The sequence below is a fragment of the Pogona vitticeps genome, chromosome 2 (genome assembly GCF_051106095.1).
Source record: "Pogona vitticeps strain Pit_001003342236 chromosome 2, PviZW2.1, whole genome shotgun sequence".
In the NCBI taxonomy this organism is placed as follows: domain Eukaryota; kingdom Metazoa; phylum Chordata; class Lepidosauria; order Squamata; family Agamidae; genus Pogona; species Pogona vitticeps.
The window spans coordinates 146304181-146318008 of NC_135784.1; the positions used below are offsets into that span (position 1 = coordinate 146304181).

The 13828-nt window shown below is 38.5% G+C and overlaps 1 long non-coding RNA gene across 1 annotated transcript; it reads right to left on the reverse strand.

Moving 5' to 3' along the window:
- Window positions 1–259: 259 nt before the first annotated feature.
- Window positions 260–8373, reverse strand: LOC144586311 (uncharacterized). The gene is made up of 2 exons (XR_013541077.1): window positions 5673–8373; window positions 260–4082 (listed from the first exon to the last, which is right to left on the reverse strand). It is a non-coding gene; the product is annotated as an uncharacterized LOC144586311 (long non-coding RNA).
- Between the last annotated feature and the right edge of the window lie 5455 nt (window positions 8374–13828).

The window sequence follows — 13828 nt, forward strand, 5'->3', positions numbered from 1 at the left end:
ATTTAAGTCTTATTCAATTCAATCGAGCTTATTTCTGGAAAGTTGCATATAGGATTGCACTATAATTGTGTTTATTATGCAAATTTAAGGGTAGTATTCATTAGCATACGTAAGAAGTATTTTTTAAAAATCAACTCAATGGTATTTACTTTGGAAGGACAGGCTGGGTAGGACTGCAAGAGTTATAATGAGAATACTATTAATATGCAAATTTTCGATATAAGCATCTGATGAAATTATTTCATCATTCCTATAGGCCTTTAATTTGCAACATTTCCATATTTATTTACAGGCATTTGAAACTGATTTGGACACCAACGTGTTTCTGTGGATCGCAACATGGGCTATTCCCCTTTACATTGTTGTTATGCTGTCAAGTCATTTCCAACTTATGGTGACTTTTGGAATTAATGACCTCGCAAAAGTCCTATCATTAACAGCCCTGGTCTTGAAAACTAAGACCAGAAGCAACTAAAGGCCTTGGCTACCTTTACTGAATCAGTCCCCCTCAAGTTAGGCTTTCTTTTTCTACTGCCTTCCACTTTTCTTTAGCCTTTGCCAGAGAGCCTTGTCTTCTCATTATACGTCCAATGTCTGGTAGTTTCATTATTTTTTCACTTTAGCTTCTATGTGAGTTCAGAATTAGTTTGATCTAGAACCCATTTCTGGAAGCCTGTGGTATTCAATCCATACAGCTCTCCTATAACGGATCAAATATGTCAACCTTTTTCCTGACAGGTTCCTCCACCGTTCAACCTCCACATCCATCCACACACTGTACTTGTGAATGCCATAACACAGATGATCTTGGCCTCGGCCTCCAGTGATACATCCAAACAGCTCAGGATTTTTCTAGTTCCTTCCCAGCTGCCCTTCTGATTTCTTGGTTGAAGTCAACATTTGTATTGATGACTGATTTGAGATATAGAAAATCTTTAATAATTTACATTTCTTCATTGACAACATTACAGTTACGCAATTCTTCTTTAGTCATCATTTTTGTCTGTTTAATCTTCAACTGTAATCATACTTTTGGATATTTTTTCTTCAACCTCCATCAGTAGTAGCTGCAAGTTGTTGCTATTTTCTGCCAGAAATATTGTGTTATTTGCCTATCTTAAAGAACTGTTTTTTCTTCTTCTAGTTGTCCTCTTTTAATGCACTGGTCTCCAACCTTGGGCCTCCAGATGTTCTTGGACTGCCACTCCCAGAAATCCTGGCCAGCAGAGGTAGTGGTGAAGGCTTCTGGGAGTTGTAGTTCAAGAACATCTAGAGGCCCAAGGTTGGAGACCATTGTTTAATGGACTCTAATCCTGCTTCCCATATGATATATTCTGTGCATGGTCATTTTTCTGACACCTTTGCCTACAACAGACCATTCTATTTCTCCATACAGTGGTGTCTCGCAAGACAAATTTAATTCATTCCGTGGTTAATGTTGTCTTGTGAAAAATTCGTCTTGCGAAATGCGTTTTCACATAGGAATACATTGAAATCTAATTAATGCATTCCTATGGACAAAAAAAGTCAGAATAAAGTCAAATTTGGTTAACAAGGGGTTTATTAAGTGTTCTTTAAAGCCATACATATTGTGCAGATGATTTTAAAAAATTCAATCAAAAACTTTAACTTTTTAAACGTCATAGAAAAATATTTAAAAATCAGCAAACATGAGGCAGGAACAAAAATTGGAAAACATTCTTCTAGCGAAGCATGGCCATAGGAACATTTGTCTTGCAAGTCATCAACCCTCATTGCCAAAACCATTTGTCTTGCGAGTTTTTTGTCCTGCGAGGCATTTGTCTTGTAAGGCACCACTGTATTCTTTTCTATTCTTTGTTGGAATAGTAGCCCCAAGGTGTGGCTTGAGGGAACCTTTCTGAACTAGGGTGATTGTCAATCTGTCTAGCACTAAGCAATTGTTTCTTCCTGCCTCTGAATTAAAAGAAAGTCTCACTACTCTTTAGTCTGTTAAAGCTTGTTGAAGTAGCTAGTTTGCTAGTTTGCTATTGATCTGTTCACAAATGTAAGTAAAGAAAATAGTTTTCATTGTTTCTACAACTAATGTATCAAAGTGAGTTACAGAGACTGTAAGTGCCAGTTAATGAGAAAAGGAGTGGGTTACTCAGGGGAACTTGAAGCTATTCTACTCTATGAATATCTGCATTTCTGCTGCACCACTAGAGGAATTTAAGGAGAAATTCAAAACTCCAACATTTTTAGTAGTAGATTCTTGTACAGAACACATCAGAAAATTCAAATATCGTGGCACACTCATTTATTTTGAAACTATCAGCAGATTCTTATGATCTGCATAACTGAATCTGGGTAGTATCCTGGAGGAAAAGTCAATCACAGGTTACAAACCATGATGGGAAGAGATAATCTCCAGACTTAGAAGGAAGGTACCTCCAAATGTCAGATGCAGGGGAGGGGGATAAGGAGACAGGCATCTAGTTGTCTCGTGTGCTCCCAGAGGCCTCTGGTGGGGCCACTGGGAGACACAGGAATTTGGACTAGATGGGCCCTCGGCCTGATCCAGCAGGGCTCTTCTTATGTTCTTAATTTCAAAAAGACTGTCTGGGGCAGAAGGAAGGAAAAAAAGGGAGGGCAATCTCTCATCTCTTTGTATTTCATTTTCCCAAGCAACAATTTCAAATCTGTTCAAGAGTGAAATTGCCCCCATGTGAACAAAAGGAAAATAGTGTCCCACTGAAGTTCAGCCACTGATTTAATTAAAGCCTCCTTTGTTTTGCCCACAAGCAAACAGAAGCATTTGTCTCCTTTAATTTAAAGTAAGTGAGATACTTTAACAAACTAACTTTTTAGTTAGCAATTGATTTTTTTTCCAGATTAAACAAGCCCTCTCAAACGAATTAGTTAACACATTTGGGGAAAGCTACTTTAGCAAAAGCACATTCAAATTAAGCCATGGCATATAATTATTTACAATAGATCTATTTTCCACCAATGTTCTTGCATGTTAGATTCAGTGTTGCCAAATGTCAGTAAATTTACGAACCGCTAGTAAATTTAAGTGCTTCCCAGAGAGCTATTCGTATGTGTATAAAATACTCAATTTGTTCCTAAAACATAGCAAAATGTTTTTTTTCTGTGCATGAAAAGTAAGAAAAAAAATACACTCACATAGAATGCCATTATAGTTCTTGAGTGATTTCTATCAGTTACAAATCTAAGCATCTTCTTGGCCCTCTTCTAATCTGCACTCTGAGCAACAACACATAACTTGGTCAAAAACACTGTGTTTGTTGTTCCTTTGGCTTCTATGAGATTTAGCCCCAGTCTACATAGTCAGCAGAATGTGGAAAAAGAATCAGCCATATCATGTCAAATTGCAGATGGAAGATCAAAGGTCTGAATCCTTCTCTTTCTTCTTAGGCATCCTTCAGTCTCGAGAGACTATGGTAACGTGCTCTGTATCGAGGACTTGGAACAGCGTCTAGTGTGGCTGAAAAGGCCAATTTGAGAGTGACAATCCCTTCCACACTGAAGACAAATACAATCTGTCCAGCTCCCTGATTTTGCTGCTTCGAGGACTGCCTGACCGTTCAGCCTGGAGGCAGGCGGTGCATCAGGGCCTCTCCCAATCCTTCACTATGTTTAACATTAAAATTCAAATGTATATGAGGATAGTTAATCTGGAATGATAAATGAAGAGCCATAAACTTTACAAAGTACCTCCTTCTTCTTTGTTGTTATGGGCTGATTCAGCTGCCTGCATTACTGACTTTCCTTAGAGTAGGGTAATGGCCATGTGACTGTCCCTTGCTTTTCCATATTTACCTCAGTACTCCTGACTGAAGGCAGACAGATGTCTGTCTGTCCTGTATCAGAAAGAAAAGTTTAGTTTCCTAGATGGAGCGATTTCATTCATTCATACTTTTTTTTTTTAAAAAGCATAATTTTAAGAAAACAATTTCCCATCTGTCATTTGAAATTCTGTTGTCTACAGTTCTACTGCTTCAGTCTCCTGGGCATGGCAAAGAATAGCTCTTCCAACACAGTTCTGTTTATTCAACATAAAGTTCCATTCAGTCGAATCCTAGGAAACTGGAACGAGTCTGTGAGGAAGTAAGATATATTCCTACTTTAATATTAATGAAAGGGGGCAAGATGTATTTTTAAAAAATATGGAGTAAGGTTATCTTTCCAAAAGACGGCAGGCAGAAAACTCAGTTTAGTAATTAATTAATAAGAGTAGACACATCTACTTATAGGAGTGAGATATTTCATATCTCTCAGCACAAATCAATATATTTATCAATGCAGTTAAAACTGATTTTCCCTTCTTGTTCTCATCTTCCTCCTCCTCCTCCTAAATTATATATATTATCCTCGTTATATATAATAAATATACTGTATATAAAATGAGGATAATATATAATATATATCTGCTTGTTCTCATCTTCCTCCTCCTCCTCCTAAATTTTATATATATGCGCCATATCATATTAACTGTAAATATACAGTATAGTTCTGAAACAGTTTTTCTTTTGGGGTCTGAGCCAGATTAGGGCAATGATTACTCCTGCATGCAGCAATTCCCAGTAGTTTAAACAAGAAGTTTTAGTTGCCACCAATGAGGGCTTTAAAAAAATTGTTCAGAATTGCCATAAGGAGAGTAATCCACCATTCTTTACTGCTTGCTACCCTGCTACCCCGAAAATAAGACCTAGCCTGAAAATAAGTCCTCGTATGATTTTTCAGGATGCTCGTAATATATGCCCTACCCCCCCCAAAAAATAAGCCCCAGTTAAGTAAAACCCCGCCTTTCACCATTGTGCAGCAACCAGTAGAAGATGACATGACTCTATTTGAATAATGCTGCAGCCACTGGCGAGTCTGAAAGACTTCGGCCAGCGTGGCTGGCTCTTTGCCCTTTTATAGTGCGAGACTAGCTAGCCTCACAAGAGCTAAAAGGAGGAGGGAGGGCATGCCAGGTTATTTAAGGGGCGTTCCACCTTTGCACTGCCCTCTTCTTTTTTTGGGTTAGGAGGGCAAATGTAAATTGCTGTAAATGAAAAAAATAAAACATCCCCTGAAAATATGCCCTAATGCATTATGTGGAGCAAAAATTAATATAAGACCCTGTCTTATTTTCGGGGAAACACAGTACTCACTCACTCATTGCTGCTTGTCACTGTCTTGTGTTCTCACAGGGTTGCCCACACCATGTCATGATGTAACCGTGTTCTGAGCAACGGTCTGGTGACAAAGTGCCATCTCCTGGAATACATCTCCTCCTAGTATTAATCAAATTTTTAGCTTTCCTCCAAGAAATCCCAATGCTTTTTGTGAAACGAGGAGGATCAGGGAAATTCAACTCAGTGCTAGAGTGTACAGGTTCAAATGGCAAGATATGCCTCCTGAAGTGGATGTTTCCATGAAAGCTCACATTGAAATACTATAGTCTTAAAGGTGCCAGATATCTTAGTCTTTTGCTTTATTTTCTGTTCTTTTGGATTTTGCCTGATATGCTTGCACAGACTAACACTAGACCCTTGTTCTAGATGGGCGGGATAGAAATCTAATAAATAAATAAATAAATAAATAAATAAATAAATAAATAAATAAATAAATAAATAAATAAATAAATAAATAAATAAATAAATAAATAAATAAATAAATAAATAAATAAATAACATGCCTACCTCTTACAAAACTTTGTTGTTTAGTCATTAAGTTGTGTCTGACTCTTCGTGACCCCATGGACCAGAGCATGCCAGGCCCTCCTGTCTTCCACTGCCTCCCGGAGTTGGGTCAAATTCATGTTGGTAGCTTCGATGACACTGTCCAACCACCTCATCCTCTGTCGTCCCCTTCTCCTCTTGCCTTCACACTTTCCCAACATCAGGGTCTTTTCCAGGGAGTCTTCTCTTCTCATGAGATGGCCAAAGTACTGGAGCCTCAGCTTCAGAAGATGTCCTTCCAGTGAGCACTCAGGCTTGATTTCCTTCAGAATGGATAGGTTTGTTCTCCTTGCAGTCCAGGGGACTCTCAAGAGTCTCCTCCAGCACCACAGTTCAAAAGCATCCGTTCTTCAGTGGTCGGCCTTCTTTATGGTCCAGCTCTGACTTCCATACATCACTACTGGAAAACATCCAAAACTACAAGACTATGAATACGTTCTTAAATATTTTACATTAAAAACTGCCTACAAATAGGAAATAAAATTCAATACAACTGGCAAAAGACTGGCACAGAACCTTGTTTTTGCAGAGACTTTATCTTTTTTAAGTGAAAGAGAGCTGGAGACAGGAATATTCTGGCTCCAGTTCAATCTCAACATTCAGAGATTTCATTATCCTGCAAGATTCTCAAGATGGAACTTTCACCTGGGAAAACTCCTGCACAACAGGACTGTGCAGGATCCGAATACAATATAAGGCCTTAACAACATGTCCACCACAGGAGTGAAATATAACAGTTCTCTAGAGCTGTAGTAGACTTTCGGTGACTAAAGAAAGCATGGTTACACAACATTGTTGGTAGCAGAATGTGAACTACTTTGATTGCCTAGTTCTGAAAAGTTTTCTGACACTGTCATATCTTATTGGACCACGGTGACTGAGTTTATAACACTGCTGCCTGAGAAATCCCCATTAGTAATAAACATGATTATTATAAAAAGATAAGGTTACTGAAGACTGCATATTGCCAAGCTCTAACTGACTGTAGCTTTAAGTTTTGGCTAAACAAGGAGCCAGGGAAATTTTAAAATTCAGCAGTAGTAGCTATTCAGCGGAGTTGTTCTAGTATCTGTGCCAGGAAAAACTCCTACTGAAAGCTCTAATTTATCACACACTGAGGTTACAAACCTGTGCTCCTGGTATACGAAGGCAAATATTCTCTAGGTTTCAACACACATACACACACTAGAAAAATAGGGAGGAATCCCTGCCTTAAAAAGTGAGGAGAAGTTGGTTTTCTGTTCTGAATAAGTAGCAGTGTTACCTTCAGACCTATACACCACGTCTGTCCTCCTTTCCTTTCGCATGCACTCAGAGACACAAGGCTACTGACTAAGCTTGACATTCCTTTGTCACTTCCTTGTTAAGTTTAGAGTAACTCATTTTTTGAGATCTCTGGATTTATGTCTGGTTTGTTAATGGTAGGATCAAATGTTGGGTCCTTGAAGGAAATATTAGTATTACAGTTAAACTAGAGTCTTCTTTTAAAAAAATGACATATTTTCAAAAATTCCTGCTCTTCCCAAAGATTAAGAACTGATTTTATACAAAAAGTTAATCCCAAATCTTTAGCATCCAGAATTCTATCAAGATGGACCATGCAGTCTTGCCTAGGCTGTCTGATTGAGTGCTCAGCTCCTAGACTTTCACCTATCAGTTAATGGCCAGAATTCTGTTAGTGATGCCTGCTGGCATAACTCTGTTGGTGTAAATTTAAGCAGCACATTGCAGCAAGTTATGTCATATGACTCCAGTGCAGCAGCAAATGCCTACATAGATGTCTTATTTGGAATCAATTCACTACTGAAATTTACAATGACTGTAAACACCCGTATAAATCTGTAGAAGGATTCTGGCCAGTGTATATTAGAGACAGGGCTTCTTCAGTGGATACAGTGGGGTCTTGACTTAAGAACGGCTCAAGTTAAGAACATTTTGACTTAAGAACCACTCTCATAGGAAAATATTGACTTGACTTACATACTTAGATTTGAGTTAAAAACTGAAAAAAAAACCACGTGGGAGGCGTGGTACTGTACTGCCTGGACTGTATTTTCCCTGCCTTCCCCGAACCTTTCTTGACCTAAGAAAAAAACAAACAAAATATCCCCATCTAGTGGTCGAAGGCGGAATAGCAGCTTCCCATTAGTTTCTATGGACGGAAAAGAGCAGATACGGATCAAATGGTTTTCAATGCATTCCTATGGGAAATGCAGATTTGACCTGAGAACTTTTTGACTTGAGAACCACCTTCCAATACGGATTAAGTTCTCAAGTCAAGACCCCACTGTATGCCTTACACATTGGCCTATCCTTAGCAAATTTTAGTATGAATATTAAAACATTTTATTTATTTATTTATTTTTCAATCTACATGTTATTAATTTAAGTAAAATATTATATGCCAACTTTCTCCTAAAAGATCCAAGGCAGCTTATGGTATTAAAAGGAAAAAAAAGGTAAAAAACCAATAATAAATTACAACATTAAAAATTAAACAAATAGCACATTAAAGCTCATAATATGAACAATATAAAAAACACAAGTAAAACACAGAATAAAATGCTCCCTTTTAAAAAAAATCCATTTTGTCAGTCAGTTGTTTAAAGAAAAGCCTGCCTGTAAAGAAAGGGGGAGATAGGGTCTGTTAGATAGCTTGGGCCCCGGCCATTTAGGGTTTTATAGGTTAAAACCATCACTAAATGGTTGGTTATGGCAGCTCCACTAAATGGTTTTAACCATTTAGTGCCCTAAAATGGATTGGCAGCCAGTCGAGCTGCCATAACAGGGGAGTTATATGTTGCCTGTAACCTAGTATGATAAGTTCATCTCTGATGCTCAGTTTTATCAAGTGGTTGAAAGTTTATGGTTTTGTATATTGTATATTGTGTATTACTGGATTTTGTATACCAGCTAAAGAGACAAGCTGTGTCACAGAAGGCATAGATCTCCCTATCTGCACCTTGCCAGTGATTAAGATCAGCAGAGGAGGCCCTCCTCTCGGTCCCATTGCCAGCATAAGCACAGCTGATGGGGACACGGGAAGAAGGCCTTCTCTGTGGCTGCTCACAGGCTATGGAACACTTTCCCTTGGGACAGCAGGATGGCCCCTTCCCTGTTATCCTTCCAAAAAAGGCTAAAGACCCATCTCTTCAGGCAAGCTTTGAGGAATTACAACTGAATCCCTGAATCCCATTTCAGCAAATAATTTCCATGTTTTAATCTTTTAATTTTATTTTAAATCATATATTGTTTAATTTGCCTTTTAATATTTAACTTATTGTGTTTTAATTGTGTGAATTTTAATGCTGTGAGCCGCCTTGGCTCTCTTTGTTGGGAGAAATGCGGCATACAAAGAAGAAGAAGAAGAGGAGGAGGAGGAGGAGATTGACATCTCACCTAAATCCACACCTAAACTCAGAGCTTGCAACATTAAGCTTTAAAAGTAACCCTTTGCTGTTATTGTCACTCTATCCATGCAAGTAATTTGTGTTGCAGATTATTAGTATATTGTGGTGTTGTTACCAGTGGGCCAGAAAAGAACAGAGGGAGATACTCTCTAGTGGCCAGTTTTGATCTGGCACCTTGGAAATATTTATAAAAATACAAAATACAACTACCACCACCCCAAAATACTTCCCTTGCCATTTGAGATTGAGAGGCAAATGGCATAAATCCTGAAAAATGTCTCTTAAAACGCCTCTTTCAATTCCCTAAAATTCCTTTGGAAAGAAATGTTTGAAAGTTAGTAAGTGTTACTCATTAAACTTAGGTAACTTAGGCATCACCCTTTATACCTAAAAAAGAACTGCTACTGCTAGCAATATAATGTTGCCCAAAAGATAACTAGTTACAAATAATTATGTTATTGGGAACCATTTTCTTCCAAGTTCAGCTCAAACCAGCAGCAACAATGATCTGAGAAAGACTTTTATCTGAAATCCTGGAGAATCAGCATTTCAGCCAACATGACTTGCACTACACCAAACAGCTGAGCACTTTGACTTGGTGTAAGGCAGCTTCCTCCTTTTCCAAATTACAACTTGCAAGGAGTGAAAAGGTTAAAATAAATGTCCTTCTCTCCCCAGCCCCCCCCCCTTTTACATGCCTCCCAGTTATCAGTTTTCATATCAGTTACCATGGAGTGAGAAAGCTCACAACACTATGATATTTTTCTTTTTTTGTATCATTAGATATTAAAGGGGGAGAGCAGGGAGAATTTGGAAGAGCAGGTTCATTTTAGACAATGCACACATGCCTTCTGCAACATTTAGTTCTATCCTTGGCTTGGCATCCTGGTTTTGTTACAATACAACTGGACAGAGATGTTGCTACTGGCAAGGAAAATGTGTAGGAGTAAAAAAGCACAATTGAAATGTTCAAGGTTATTTACTTTTCCAGCGGCCTTTTGCTGTGATGTTGGTTTCAGTGATAAAATGCAACATAAGCATCTGCATAGTTATACAGAAAAGAAAGGTTATTTTCTCAAACTAATTATTGTGCAATTTGGGGAATGTTGCTGTGAGAGCAGGGAGATAGGCAAATATATGCAGAAAATGGATTTGGTTTTGAAGAAGCTGCCAGACATATAGAAAAGGAGTGTGGTTTTTCTAAACTTTATTTTATTTTATTTTATTTAAAATATTTTAACTCACCTTTCATATTTAAAAGGACCCAAGGCAGCTTACACCAATTAAAAGACAATATTTAAGATTACTAAGATTTAGTAACAATGAGTATACAATACTCAAAGCATCAGTGAATACAATACCCAAAAACCGTAAGCAACACCAAAACACATTCAATGCAGTAAGGTAAAACAATCCATTTAAAAAGCCCATTTGACATCTATTGACTCAGGGAAAGCTTGCCTGAAGAGAAAGGTCTTTACCTATTTGCAGAAGAACAACAAAGATGGGGCCAGTCTGGCTTCCTATGGGAGGGAGTTCCAGAGTCTGGGAGCAGCAACAGGCCCTCTCCCGTTTCCCCACCAAAAGAACTTGTGAAAGTGGTGGGACTCAGTAAAAGGCCTCTCCTGGTGCTCTTAACACTCAACCAACAGTCAAAATCTCTTGTCTAGTTATACTGGTGTAAAACAAATGGCATTACCTTGGAAAGCGAATTGCCTCAAGTTAACAAATCTCAGTAGGCATTATCGGGTGCATACTACGTTGTGAGACTCAGCATACAAAAAAATAATATTTATGGAAATTTCTTAACTCCAGGACAGTCTCCTCAAAAAGTTACACCTTTTGTGTAGCTATACAAGATGATTTCCACTGTTGCATGTCCTTATATAACACATTGGTGATAGGTATCTATAGATCAAACACGCAACAGTATCACATACAAATAATGTGTACCTGCACATCGTACACTCTGTGTGCTTCTGTGTAGACACCCCCACGTGTAGACACCCCCACCTTTCACATGCCTTAAAGCAGTTTACAGCTTTTTTTTAACAATACTGTGTCCCAAGTGAACATCAGCTGGCATGACCTAAGGATGAATTATAATTGCGCCATCTACCCCACTGGGCTGAAAAGGCTGAAGCACATGGGCCACTGCTGAGGCTAATTTCAAGAGACACTCCCCCCCCCCCCCCGCACAGCTCATGTCTGATGAAAGCATCTGCATGGACTGGTCTGGAAACCTATATCTTATGCCTATGACTTTGCTGCTGCTCAGGGTTTGCAATATACTTAGAAAACTGACAGGAAGCCATTCCACCTGGCTACTGTATGATTAATAGACATTATGATTGGTAGCGTATATAGCCCATTCATAAATAGGTTTTCTGTACCGGCTTTGTGCACAGGGCTATTATGGTATGTATTTTTATACAGAGGAATGCTACCATGCGTATATTTCATGCATATATCAGCGGGCAGGACTTTGTGGTCTATATATCAGATTTAAAATACCTACTCTAGACTCCCTGGAACCACAGGTTAAAATCCTGGCAGGGTAGCCTCAAACCTCCATCCTCCTGTGGTAGACAAATTGAGTAGAAAGACCTTTTCAGGCAGCATATTTAAAGCAAAACGTCCCATCCACTCTGGGCACCCATTAAAATCCCATTATGCATTTGGTATGGCCTGAATTTTGCTGTGGTGTCCCTTGGCTGAAAGCTCTTTCCCACCCATGGTTATGCAGTATGTGTCATTTGGCCCGGCTAATTGCCACACAAACACACACCTACACCTATACCACTCACTGCCTTCTGGAAGGAGGCGAATTGCGTACACCATCAAGTTTGCAAAATCCTTCAGGATGGAAGGTGTCATCTTAGGGTTGTTCCACATAGAACAATGTATGATATTTCTGTGTGGGCTATGACATAACTCCATCTTGACTGCATTAGAGAAGGACGACTTTGTGGGAAGTTTCTGCAACCATTGTTAATGTTAGGCCTCAGTATGGTCTTGGGATAGCTGAGCCGACAATACCGGGCCCATTCCAAGACAGTGATTCACTGAATACACAGGTTCTCTCAACTCTCTCTCACACATCATTTTTCTCTTCTGCTGTGCAGCTGGAAAAAAAGGACATACTTATAGAAGGCGCTCTAAACATGTAACACTAAAGCAAGCCCATGGGGCATGACCTACATTTGTATATTTTTTTGAGATTATTAAGACATGGAAAATAAGGGGAAATCATGCCCACACCAGTTTCTAGTAATGCAAAATACTCCTCCCCACTCTTCAATACAATGTTTATCTCTTCTTCCTAAACTTTTGCAATCAAGTAAACACCATTTAGAAGAGTCTGAAAATTAAATTGAGATACAGTATTTGGAACTTAATTTCAGATTTGGGATTTTATTCCCCTAGGAGGTGAATTTAGTTTTTAAACCATTGTCATTTTGAAATCTTATACCAATCCCCTCAATGGAGAGAGCAAATGTGAAAGAAGGTGAACAGAGTTAAGCCAGTCTAAACCTAAACTCAAATTGAGTCTGTTTGTTTGTTTGTTTGTTTGTTTGTTTGTTTGTTTGTTTGTTTGTTTGTTTGTTTGCCACTCAATAGTGTGATATGCGGGTGGTTAACAACAATCATTACCTCAAAACAAGATAAAAGTGGGAAGACAGAGGGCCATGATGCCCCCTTGAGCTCACTGAAAAAAAAAGGGAATATAAATGTAGCAAATGAAGAAGCACAATTATTTCTCTACAACAACTTCATGTTACTTTAGAGGTATTGTCAGAGTTCAGACTGCAAACCCCAGAGAACCAAAAAAGTAAATGTTTGGTAACTGCAGAGTAATAATAAGGGGTTTGGAGATGTGGAGTTCAATGTATCAGCCTTATATACTGGGAATTAGGAACAATGACTTGCACTTTGGCTACAAAGCTGGCTTTTAAAATTTAACCGCATTCATGTGCATCATCTCATGCAGGGAAGGATTTGAATGGCTTTTGAGTTTCCTTTTGGATTGTATATCATATGTTATATATAATACAAATTACATATTCATCAGTTGAATTTTATGAAATACATTTGTCTCACTGTGACATAGCATTTTCCCTATTTTACTTTTTAAAATTCTGCCCTTTTAAAAAAATAAAATATAAATGGCAAGTAGCCCTAGGTTACAGAGCATGTGAGCCTAGAGATTGTTCTTCCAATTCTTACTCTTATGGACATTTGTGTTTTACTTTGGCAAGATGGTTGATATTGCACAGGCTGCCTGTGGAGAGGCCCTAGCATAGGCATGTCTGAGGTAGTGCGGTCAGTGAGTAAGCAATGATTTTTAAGTTCAGATCACTACTCCTGTTCCAGAATTGAGGGAATGTCTATGGCAAAGGACCTTAAGGTTTTGTATGCTTTTCTTGATCTATTGTCATGTTTAATAGGCCAATTTTAGATTTTGTTGCAGCCTCAAAGCACTGATAATAGTAGTTTATAGAGAGTACGGTATGAGTGGGATGTGCTGGGATTTCAGTTTGTTCATATAGTATCGCTCTACATTTCAATAAGTCAAATCCATGAACATATGTTTGTTTTCATGGGGCATTTCCCAACGAGTCATAAACTTTCCTCATGGTATTTTACATTTGCTGTTTCCATTTGTGGCTTGAAATACTGCTCACAAACAGTAAAACATCAGCTGAA